Source organism: Leuresthes tenuis, unplaced genomic scaffold (assembly GCF_036924035.1).
Source record: "Leuresthes tenuis unplaced genomic scaffold, fLeuTen1.0.hap1 SCAF_7, whole genome shotgun sequence".
In the NCBI taxonomy this organism is placed as follows: domain Eukaryota; kingdom Metazoa; phylum Chordata; class Actinopteri; order Atheriniformes; family Atherinopsidae; genus Leuresthes; species Leuresthes tenuis.
Window position 1 is genome coordinate 29,943,341 of NW_027325361.1, and position 12,649 is coordinate 29,955,989.

Below are 12,649 nucleotides of genomic sequence, written 5' to 3' on the forward strand. Positions count from 1 at the left end.
AACATACACCATCAAAAGAGGGAGCGGAGGTGTTCCGCTGTAAGAAGGTGTGAATGTCCGACCATAGTTGGTAAAAAGCGGGTAAGAAAAGGTTAAAATACCCGACTGTACACAATCAATAGCGGGAGCGGAGTTGTTCGGCTACTAAAAGATGTGAAAGTCCGACTATGGTTTGTAAAAAGCGGGTAAGAAAAGGTGCTAATGCCCGACAATGTATGATCAAAAGAGGGAGTGGAGGTTTTCAGCTGTAAGAAGGTCTGAATGTCCAACTATAATTTGTAAAAACCGGGTAAGAAAAGGCTTGAAAGCCCAACTATACACCATCATAAGCGGGAGAGGAGGTGTTCAGCTGCAAGAAGGTGTGAATGTCCACCCATAATTACTGAAAAATGGGTAAGAAAAGGTGCGAATGCCCAAACATACATCATCAAAAGCAGGAGTGGATGTGTTGGGCTACAAGAAGGTTTGAAAGTCCGACCATGGTTTGTAAAAAACGGGTAAGAAAAGGTGCGAATGCCCGACAATGTATGATCAAAAGAGGGAGCGGAGGTTTTTGGCTACAAGAAGGTTTGAATGTCCGACCATAATTTGTAAAAAGCGGGTAAGAAAAGGTTCAAATGCCTGACAATACACCATCAAAAGCGGGAGCAGAGGTTTTCCGCTGTAAGACGGTGTGAATGTCCGACCATATTTGGTAAAAAGCGGGTAAGAAAAGGTTAAAATACCCGACTGTACACAATCAATAGCGGGAGAGGAGGTGTTCAGCTGCAAGAAGGTGTGAATGTCCACCCATAATTACTGAAAAATGGGTAAGAAAAGGTGCGAATGCCCAACCATACATTATAAAAAGCAGGTGTGAATGTCAGATCATAATTTGCAAAAAGCTGATGAGAAAGGGTGAGAATGCCCGACTATACACCATCAAATGCGGGAGCGGAGTTGTTCGGCTGTGAGTAAGTGTGAATCTCCGACCATAATTGCTGAAAAATGTGTTAGAAAAGGTAAGAATGCCGGTCCATACATCATCAAAAGCGGGAGAGGTGGTGTTCGGCTGCAAGTAGGTGTGAATGTCCAGCCATAATTACTAACAAACGGGTAAGAAAAGGTAGTATTGCCATACCATACATGATCAAAACAGGGAGCGGAGGTGGTTCAGCTGCAAGAAGGTGTGAATGTCCGACTAAAGTTCAAATATATTAACAAAAGCGGGAGGAGAGGTCTTCGGATGAGAGTGGTTGAGAATTTCCAACCATAATCTATAAAATGCGGTGAAAAAAAAGGTGTGATAGAACACTAAAAGGTGGAGCGGAAGTGTTCGGCTGCAAGAAGGTGTGAATGTCCTACTATATTTGGTGAAAAGCAGATGAAGCAAGGTCTGAATGCCCAACCTTACATCATCAAAAGCGAGATCAGAGGTGTTTGGCTGCATGAAGGCCATAGTTTGCCAAAAGCGGGTAAGCTGCGAATGACCGACTAAATATCAACAAAAGGTCTTCGGATGCAAGTGGGTGTGAATATCCCACCATACAAGTATGGTGGAGAGGAAGCTGTGAACAGCCGACCATAGTTGGCAAAAAGCGGGTGAGAAAAGGTGCGAATGTCCAACCATACATGATCAAAACAGGGAGCGGAGGTGTTTGGCTGTGACAAGGTGTGAATATCCACCCAAAATTAATGAAAAGCGGGCAACACGTAGGTTTGAATGCCCAACCATACATCATCAAAAGCAGGAGTGGATGTGTTCGGCTACAAGAAGGTTTGAATGTCCGAGCATAGTTTGTAAAAAGCGGGTAAGAAAAGGTTCGAATGCCCAAACATACACCATCAAAAGAGGGAGCGGAGGTGTTCCGCTGTAAGAAGGTGTGAATGTCCAACCATAGTTGGTAAAAAACGGGTAAGAAAAGGTTAAAATACCCGACTGTACACAATCAATAGCGGGAGCGGATGTGTTTGGCTACAAGAATGTGTGACAGTCCGACCATGGTTTGTAAAAAGCGGGTAAGAAAAGGTGCGAATAACCGACAATGTATGATCAAAAGAGGGAGCGGAGGTTTTCGGCTACAAGAAGGTTTGAATATCCGACCATAGTTGGTAAAAAGCGGGTAAGAAAAGGTTAAAATACCCGACTGTACACAATCAATAGCGGGAGCGGAGTTGTTTGGCTACAAGAAGGTGTGAAAGTCCGACCACGGTTTGTAAAAAGCGGATAAGAAAAGGTTCGAATGCCCGAATATATACCATCAAAAGTGGAAGTGGATGTGTTCGGCTGCAAGAAGGTGTGAACGTCCGACCAAAGTTTGTAAAAAGCAGTTAAGAAAAGGTTCGAATATCCAACCAAACATAATCAAAAGCGGGAGCAGAGCTGTTCGACTGCAAGTAGGTGTGAATGTCAGATCATAATTTGCAAAAAGCTTATGAGAAAGGGTGAGAATGCCCGGCTATACACCATCAAATGCGGGAGCGGAAGTGTTCGGCTGTGAGTAGGTGTGAATGTCCGACCATAATTGCTGAAAAATGTGTTAGAAGAGACTAGAATGCCGGACAAGACATCATCAAATGCGGGAGCGGAGTTGTTCGGCTGTGAGTAGGTGTGAATCTCCGAGCATAGTTTGTAAAAAGGGGGTAAGAATAGGTTCGAATGCCCGAACATACACTATCAAAACAGGGAGCTGAGGTGGCTCAGCTGCAAGGTGTGAATGTCTGACTATAGTTTGTAAATAAGGTGCGAATGCCCAACAATGTATAATCAAAAGAGGGAGCGGAGGTTTTCGGCTACAAGAAGGTTTGAATGTCCGACCATAGTTTGTAAAAAGCGGGTAAGAAAAGGTTCAAGCGCCTGACTATACACCATCAAAAGCGGGAGCAGAGGTGTTCCGCTGTAAGACGGTGTGAATGTCCGACCATATTTGGTAAAAAGCGGGTAAGAAAAGGTTAAAATACCCGACTGTACACAATCAATAGCGGGAGAGGAGGTGTTCAGCTGCAAGAAGGTGTGAATGTCTACCCATAATTACTGAAAAATGGGTAAGAAAAGGTGCGAATGCCCAACCATACATTATCAAAAGCAGGTGTGAATGTCAGATCATAATTTGCAAAAAGCTGATGAGAAAGGGTGAGAATGCCCGACTATACACCATCAAATGCGGGAGCGGAGTTGTTCGGCTGTGAGTAAGTGTGAATCTCCGACCATAATTGCTGAAAAATGTGTTAGAAAAGGTAAGAATGCCGGTCCATACATCATCAAAGCGGGAGAGGTAGTGTTCGGCTGCAAGTAGGTGTGAATGTCCAGCCATAATTACTAACAAACGGGTAAGAAAAGGTAGTATTGCCATACCATACATGATCAAAACAGGGAGCGGAGGTGGTTCAGCTGCAAGGTGTGAATGTCCGACTAAAGTTCAAATATATTAACAAAAGCGGGAGGAGAGGTCTTCGGATGAGAGTGGTTGAGAATTTCCAACCATAATCTATAAAATGCGGTGAAAGAAAAGGTGTGATAGAACACTAAAAGGTGGAGCGGAAGTGTTCGGCTGCAAGAAGGTGTGAATGTCCGACTATATTTGGTGAAAAGCAGATGAAGCAAGGTCTGAATGCCCAACCTTACATCATCAAAAGCGAGATCAGAGGTGTTTGGCTGCATGAAGGGCATAGTTTGCCAAAAGCGGGTAAGCTGCGAATGACCGACTAAATATCAACAAAAGGTCTTCGGATGCAAGTGGGTGTGAATATCCCACCATACAAGTATGGTGGAGAGGAAGCTGTGAACAGCCGACCATAGTTGGCAAAAAGCGGGTGAGAAAAGGTGCGAATGTCCAACCATACATGATCAAAACAGGGAGCGGAGATGTTTGGCTGTGACAAGGTGTGAATGTCCACCCAAAATTAATGAAAAGCGGGCAACAAGTAGGTTTGAATGCCCAACCATACATCATCAAAAGCAGGAGTGGATGTGTTCGGCTACAAGAAGGTTTGAATGTCCGAGCATAGTTTGTAAAAAGCGGGTAAGAAAAGGTTCGAATGCCCAAACATACACCATCAAAAGAGGGAGCGGAGGTGTTCCGCTGTAAGAAGGTGTGAATGTCAGACCATAGTTGGTAAAAAGTGCGTAAGAAAAGGTTAAAATACCCGACTGTACACAATCAATAGCGGGAGCAGATGTGTTTGGCTACAAGAATGTGTGAAAGTCCGACCATGGTTTGTAAAAAACGGGTAAGAAAAGGTGCGAATGCCCGACAATGTATGATCAAAAGAGGGAGCGGAGGTTTTTGGCTACAAGAAGGTTTGAATGTCCGACCATAGTTTGTAAAAAGCGGGTAAGAAAAGGTTCAAATGCCTGACTATACACCATCAAAAGCGGGAGCGGAGGTGTTCCGCTGTAAGACGGTGTGAATGTCCCACCATAGTTGGTAAAAAGCGGGTAAGAAAAGGTTAAAATACCCAACTGTACACAATCAATAGCGGGAGCGGAGTTGTTCGGCTACAAGAAGTTGTGAAAGTCCAACCATGGTTTGTAAAAAGCTGCTAAGAAAAGGTTCGAATGCCCGAATATATACCATCAAAAGCGGAAGCGGAGGTGTTCGGCTGCAAGAAGGTGTGAACGTCCGACAAAAGTTTGTAAAAAGCAGTTAAGAAAAGGTTCGAATATCCAACCAAAAGGTTGGAATGCCCGACAATGTATGATCAAATGAGGGAGCGGAGGTGTTCAGCTGCAAGAAGGTCTGAGTGTCCATCAATAATTGCTTTAAAACATGAAAGAAAATTTTCGAATATCATCCGCACATGATCATAAGAAGGAGAGGAGGTGTTCAGCTGCAAGAAGGTGTGAATGTCTACCCATACATTATCAAAAGCAGGTGTGAATATCAGATCATAATTTGTAAAAAGCTGATGCGAAAGGGTGAGAATGCCCGACTATACACCATCAAATGCGGGAGCGGAGGTGTTCGGCTCTGAGTAGGTGTGAATGTCCGACCATAATTGCTGAAAAATGTGTTAGAAAAGGAAAGAATGCCGGACCATACATCATCAAAAGCGAGAGCGGTGGTGTTCGGCTGCAAAAAAGTGTAAATGTTCGACTAAAGTTTGTAAAAAGCGGGTAAGACATGGTGCGAATGCCTGACAAGGTATGATCAAAAGCAGGAGCGGAGGTGTTCAGCTGCAAGAAGGTCTAAATGTCCTTCAATAATTGCTAGAAAACATGAAAGAAAATTTTCGAAAATCAAACCGCACATGATCATAAGTGGGAGAGGAGGTGTTCAGCTGCAAGAAGGTGTGAATGTCCACCCATTATTCCTGACAAATTGGTAAAAAAAAGGTGCGAATGCCCAACCATACATCATCAAAAGCAGGAGTGGATGTGTTCGGCTACAAGAAGGTGTGAACGTCCAACCAAAGTTTGTAAAAAGCAGTGAAGAAAAGGTTTGAATATCCAACCAAACATAATCAAAAGTGGGAGCATAGCTTTTCGACTGCAAGTAGGTGTGAATGTCAGATCATAATTTGCAAAAAGCTGATGAGAAAGAGTGAGAATGTCCGACTGCACACCATCAAATGCGGGAGCGGAGTTGTTCGGCTGTGAGTAGGTGTGAATCTCCGACCGTAATTTCTGAAAAATGTGTTAGAAAAGGTAAGAATGCCGGTCCATACATCATCAAAAGCGAGAGAGGTGGTGTTCGGCTGCAAGTAAGTGTGAATGTCCAGCCATAATTACTAACAAACGGGTAAGAAAAGGTAGTATTGCCATACCATACATGATCAAAACAGGGAGCGGAGGTGGTTCAGCTGCAAGAAGGTGTGAATGTCTCACTAAAGTTCAAATATATTAACAAAAGCGGGAGGAGAGGTCTTCGGATGAGAGTGGTTGAGAATTTCCAACCATAATCTATAAAATTCGGTGAAAAAAAGGTGTGATAGAACACTAAAAGGTGGAGCGGAAGTGTTCGGCTGCAAGAAGGTGTGAATGTCCGACTATATTTGATGAAAAGCAGGTGAAGCAAGGTCTTAATGCCCAACCTTACATTATCAAAAGCGAGATCAGAGGTGTTTGGCTGCAAGAAGGCCATAGTTTGCCAAAAGCGGGTAAGCTGCGAATGACCAACTAAATATCAACAAAAGTGGGGGCGGAGGTCTTCGGATGCAACTGGGTGTGAACATCCCACCATACAAGTATGGTGGAGAGGAAGCTGTGAACAGCGGACCATAGTTTGCAAAAAGCGGGTGAGAAAAGGTGCGAATGTCCAACCATACATGATCAAAACAGGGAGCGAAGGTGTTTGGCTGTGACAAGGTGTGAATGTCCACCCAAAATTAATGAAAAGCGGGTAAAAAGTAGGTTTGAATGCCCAAGCATACATCATCAAAAGAAGGAATGGATGTGTTCGGCTACAAGAAGGTTTTAATGTCCGAGCATAGTTTGTAAAAAGCGGGTAAGAAAAGGTTCGAATGCCCAAACATACACCATCAAAAGTGGAAGCGGAGGTGTTCGGCTGCAAGAAGGTGTGAACGTCCGACCAAAGTTCGCAAAAAGCAGTAAAGAAAAGGTTCGAATATCCAAACATAATTAAAAGCGAGAGAGATTGTGTTCAGCTGCAAGTAGGTGTGAATATCCAGCCATAATTACTCACAAACGGGTAAGAAAATGTAGTATTGCCAGACCATACATGATCAAAACAGGGAGCGGAGGTGGTTTAGCTGCAAAAAGGGGTGAATGTCCAACTAAAGTTCAAATATATTAACAAAAGCGGGAGGAGAGGTCTTCGGATTAGAGTGGTTGAGAATTTCCAACCATAATCTATAAAATGCGGCGATAAAAAAAAGGTGTGAAGGAATGAATTTTATAGCAAAATCCGAAATCATGCATAACTCCGCAAAAGGAACGTATTGCTCAACCAAAGGGATGCTTCTTTCTCATTCAGGGTAATATGAGGAACTTTATGCTTGATACATTTTAGACATGGATAACTATGAAGGACAAAGCAATTTTAACTTGGTTTGCGCAAAGCAATTCATTTTATAGGAAAATCCGAAATCGTGCAGGACTCATGAAAGTAAGCTTATTCTCGGATTCCTGATCCTCCAGTGTTGCTCTTTCCTATACTGCAAAATAAAGCCTTGTTCTCTGTTGAAATCGATATAGACATTGATAAATATGAAGGACAAAGCAGTTTCCACTTTGTTTGAGTGAAGGAATTAATTTTATAGCAAAATCCCAAATCAAGCAGAACGTATGAAAATAAGCTTGTTTTCGGATTCCTGATCCTTCAGTGTTGCTATTTCTTCTACTGCAAAATACAATGTTGTTCTTTGTTGAAGTAAATCTAGACATTGATAAATATGAAGGACAAAGCAGTTTTCACTTGGTTTGAGTGAAGGAATTCATTTTATACATAAAATCCCAAATCATGCAGAACGTATGAAAATAAGCTTATTCTCGGATTCCTGATCCTTCAGTGTTGCTTTTTCTTCTACTGCAAAATACAATGTTGTTCTTTGTTGAAGTCGATCTAGACATTGGTAAATATGAAGGACAAAGCAGTTTTAACTTGGTTTGAGTGAAGGAATTCATTTTATACATAAAATCCCAAATCATGCAGAACGTATGAAAATAAGCTTATTCTCGGATTACTGATCCTTTAGTGTTGCTCTTTCTTCTACTGCAAAATCCAGTGTTGTTCTTTGTTGAAGTCAATCTAGACATTGATAAATATGAAGGACAAAGCAGTTTTAACATAGTTTGAGTGAAGGCATTCATTTATAGTAAAATCAATAATCGTGCAGAACTCATGAAAATAAGCTTATTCTCGGATTCCTAAAACTTTTGATTTGCTCTTTCTTTACTGCAAAGTACAATGTTGTTCTTTGTTGAAGTCGATCTAGACATTGATAAATATGAAGGACAAAGCAGTTTTCACTTGGTTTGAGTGAAGGATTTGCAGCTGAAAACCTCCCGCTCCCGCTTTTGATTGTGTATAGTCGGGCTTTCGAGCCTTTTCTTACCCGGTTTTTAGAAATTATGGTTGTACATTCAGACCTTGCAGCCGAAGACCTCCACTCCCTCTTTTGATCATACATTGTCGGGCATTCGCACCTTGTCTTACCCGCTTTTTACAAACTATAGTCAGACATTCACACCTTGCAGCTGAACCACCTCAGCTCCCTGTTTTGATCATGTATGGTCTGGCAATACTACCTTTCCTTACCCGTTTGTGAGTAATTATGGCTGGACATTCACACCTACTTGCAGTCGAACAGCTCTGCTCCCGCTTTTGATGGTATATATTCGGGCATTCGAACCTTTTCTTAACTGCTTTTTGCAAACTTTGGTCGGACGTTCACACCTTCTTGCAGCCGAACACCTCCGCTTCCGCTTTTGATGGTATATATTCGGGCATTCGAACCTTTTCTTACCCACTTTTTACAAACTATGGTCGGACATTCAAACCTTCTTGTAGCCGAAAACCTCCGCTCCCTCTTTTGATCATACATTGTCGGGCATTAGCACCTTTTCTTACCCGCTTTTTACAAACCATAGTCGGACTTTCACATCTTTTAGTAGCCGAACAGCTCCCCTCCCGCTATTGATTGTGTACAGTCGGGTATTTTAACCTTTTCTTACCCGCTTTTTACCAACTATGGTCGGACATTCAAACCTTCTTACAGCGGAACACCTCCGCTCCCTCTTTTGATGGTGTATGTTCGGGCAGTCAAACCTTTTCTTACCTGCTTTTTACAAACTATGGTCAGACATTCAAACCTTCTTGTAGCCGAAAACCTCCGCTCCCTCTTTTGATCATACATTTTCGGGCATTCGCACCTTTTCTTACCCGCTTTTTACAAACCATGGTCGGACTTTCACACCTTTTAGTAGCCGAACAACTCCGCACCCGCTACTGATTGTGTACAGTCGGGTATTTTAACCTTTTCTTACCCGTTTTTTACCAACTATGGTCGGACATTCACACCTTCTTACAGCGGAACACCTCCGCTCCCTCCTTTGATGGTGTATGTTCGGGCATTCCAACCTTTTCTTACCCGCTTTTTACAAACTATGGTCAGACGTTCAAACCTTCTTGTAGCCGAACATATCCACTCCTGCTTTTGATGATGTATGGTTGGGCATTCGAACCTACTTGTTGCCCGCTTTTCATTAATTATGGGTGGACATTCACATCTTGTCTCAGCCAAACACCTCCTCTCCCTGTTTTGATCATGTATGGTTTGACATTCGCACCTTTGCTTACCCTCTTTTTATACTGATTGCTCAAGATTAAGTTGTTCTTTCTCAAACTACAAAATTTTTTTAATTGTTGAAACTTGATTTGAAGTGGATAAATAAGGAAGACAAACAGTTTTAAGTCAGGCTGATAGCAATTAATTTTATAGCAAAATCTGTATTTCGTCATTTGTCGAGAGATGCTTATTGCTGAAGAAGTTCTTTCTCATTCTACAAAGTACAACGTTGTTTATCATTGAAACTTGATTAGACATGAATAAATATGAAGGACAAAGCAGTCTTAACTTGGTTTGAGTTAAGGAATTCGTTTTATAGGAGAATCCGAATTCGTGCATAACTCGTAAAATAGAGCTTATTTTCGGATTCCTGAAGAATGAGTCTGGTTCTTTCTCATAATACAAAGTTTGTTGTTTATTGTTGAAACTTCATCAGACCGTTAGATATAGTCGGACTCACCTCGACGCACGGCTTGGGATCTGGAACCAGTACTCTTGAGAGGGGTTGGACTCTCTTCCACTCTGGAGTTGCCCGTGGTGAGAGGCGCAGAGCAGGTGTGGGCATACTTATTGCCCCCCGGCTGTGTGCCAGTACATTGGGGTTTACCCCAGTGAACGAGAGGGTAGCCTCCCTCCGCCTTGGGTGGGGGGACGAGTCCTGACTGTTGTTTGTGCCTATGCGCCAAACAGCAGTTCAGAGTACCTACCCTTTTTGGAGTCTCTGGGGGAGGCACTGGAGAATGCTCCTACCGGAGACTCCTTCATTCTGCTGGGGGACTTCAATGCTCACGTGGGCAATGACAGTGAGACCTGGAGGGGTGTGATTGGGAGGAACGGCCCCCCCGATCTGAATCAGAGTGGTGTTATGTTGTTGGACTTCTGTGCCAGTCATAGACTGTCCATAACGAACACCATGTTCAGGCATAAGGGTGTCCATATGTGCACTTGGCACCAGGACACCCTTGGCCGCAGTTCGATGATCGACTTTGTGGTTGTATCATCGGACTTGCGGCCGTATGTCCTGGACACTCGGGTGAAGAGAGGGGCGTAGCTGTCAACTTATCACCACCGGGTGGTGAGTTGGCTCCGCTGGTGGGGGAGGATGCCGATCAGACCTGGCAGTCCCAAACGTATTGTGAGGGTCTGCTGGGAGCGTTTGTCAGAATCCCCCGTCAGAAGGAGCTTTAACTCCCACCTCCGGCAGAGCTTCAACCATATTTGAGGTGGGGGACATTGAATGGGCCATGTTCCGTGACTCCATTGCCGAGGCAGCTGGTCGGAGTTGTGGCCGTAAGGTGGTCGGTGCCTGTCGTGGTGGCAACCCTCGAACCTGCTGGTGGACACCAGTGGTGAGGGAAGCCGTCAAGCTGAAGAAGGAGTCCTATCGGGCCTTTTTGGCCAGTGGGACCCTGGAAGAAGCTGATAGGTACCGACGGGCCAGACGGGCCACGGCTTCGGCGGTTGCTGAGGCAAAAACTCGGGCCTGGGAGGAGTTCGGTGATACCATGGAGAACGATTTCCAGACGGCCTCGAAAAGATTCTGGTCCACCATCCGGCGTCTCAGGGGGGGGAAGCGGCTCACAGTCAACACTGTTTACAGTGGGGACGGGGCTTTGCTGACCTCAACTAGGGATGTTGTGAGTCGGTGGGGGGAGTACTTCGAGGAACTCCTCAATCCTACCAACACTTGCTCGGAAGAGGCAGAGTCGGAGAGCTCGGAGACGGGGCCTCCCATTTCTGGGGCTGAGGTTGCCGAGGTGGTTAAAAAGCTCCTCGGTGGCAAGGCCCCGGGGGTGGATGAGGTCCGTCCTGAGTTTCTCAAGGCTCTGGATGTTGTAGGGCTGTCTTGGCTGACACGCCTCTGCAGTATCGCGTGGACATCGGGGACAGTGCCTCTGGACTGGCAGATTGGGGTGGTGGTCCCCCTCTTTAAAAAGGGGGACCGGAGGGTGTATTCCAACTATAGGGGTATCACACTCCTCAGCCTCCCTGGTAAGGTCTATTCAGGGGTATTGGAGAGGAGGATCCATCGGATAATCGAGCCTCGGATTCAGGAGATGCAGTGTGGCTTTCGTCCTGGCCGTGGAACAGTGGACCAGCTCTATACCTTCGGCAGGATCCTGGAGGGTGCATGGGAGTTCGCCCAACCAGTCTACATGTGTTTTGTGGACTTGGAGAAAGCGTTCGACCGTGTCCCTCGTGGAGTCCTGTGGGGGGTGCTCCGGGAATATGGAGTGCCGGACCCCTTGATAGGGGCCGTTCGGTCTCTGTATGACCGGTGCCAGAGTTTGGTCCGCATTGCCGGCAGTAAGTCGGATACGTTTCCGGTGAGAGTTGGACTCCGTCAGGGCTGCCCTTTGTCACCGATTCTGTTCCTAACTTTTATGGACAGAATTTCTAGGCGGAGCCAGGGCGTTGAGGGTGTCCCATTTGGCGACCTCAGAATCGGGTCTCTGCTTTTTGCAGATGATGTGGTTCTGTTAGCGTCGTCAGGCCGTGACCTTCAGCTCTCACTGGAGTGATTCGCAGCCGAGTGTGAAGCGGCTGGGATGAGAATCAGCACCTCCAAATCCGAGACTATGGTTCTCAGCCGGAAAAGGGTGGAATGCTCTCTTCGGGTCGGGAATGAGATCCTTCCCCAAGAGGAGGAGTTCAAGTATCTCGGGGTCTTGTTCACGAGTGACGGACGAATGGAGCGGGAGATTGATGGGCGGATCGGTGCGGCGCCTGCAGTGTTGCAGGCTCTGCACCGACCCGTCGTTGTGAAGAGGGAGCTGAGCCAGAAGGCGAAGCTCTCTACTTACTGGTCAATCTACGTTCCCATCCTCACCTATGGTCACGAGTTGTGGGTAGTGACCAAAAGAACAAGATCGCGAATACAAGCGGCCGAAATGGGTTTCCTCCGCAGGGTGTCTGGGCTCTCCCTTAGAGATAGGGTGAGAAGCTCAGTCTTCCGGGAGGGGCTCGGAGTAGAATCGCTGCTCCTCCGCATTGAGAGGAGTCAGATGAGGTGGCTCGGGCATCTGGTTAGGATGCCCCCTGGGCGCCTCCCTGGGGAGGTGTTCCGGGCACGTCCCACTGGGAGGAGACCCCGGGGGAGACCCAGGACACGTTGGAGAGACTAACGTGTCCTGGCCTGGGAATGCCTCGGGGTCCCCCCGGAAGAGCTGGAGGAAGTGGCCGGGGACCGAGACGTCTGGGTTTCTCTGCTCAAGCTGCTGCCCCCGCGACCCGACCCCCGGATAAGCGGCAGATGATGGATGGATGGATGAATATATCCTCCACCAACCAGACTTACAACCCCCGACTAGGGTAGCAGAATTTCTAAGCAGCTGTACCCCAAAACTACTATCAAAAATATATAAATTATTGTCTAAGATAGATGACACAATGTCTCTTCCATCCTCAAAATGGGAGGCAG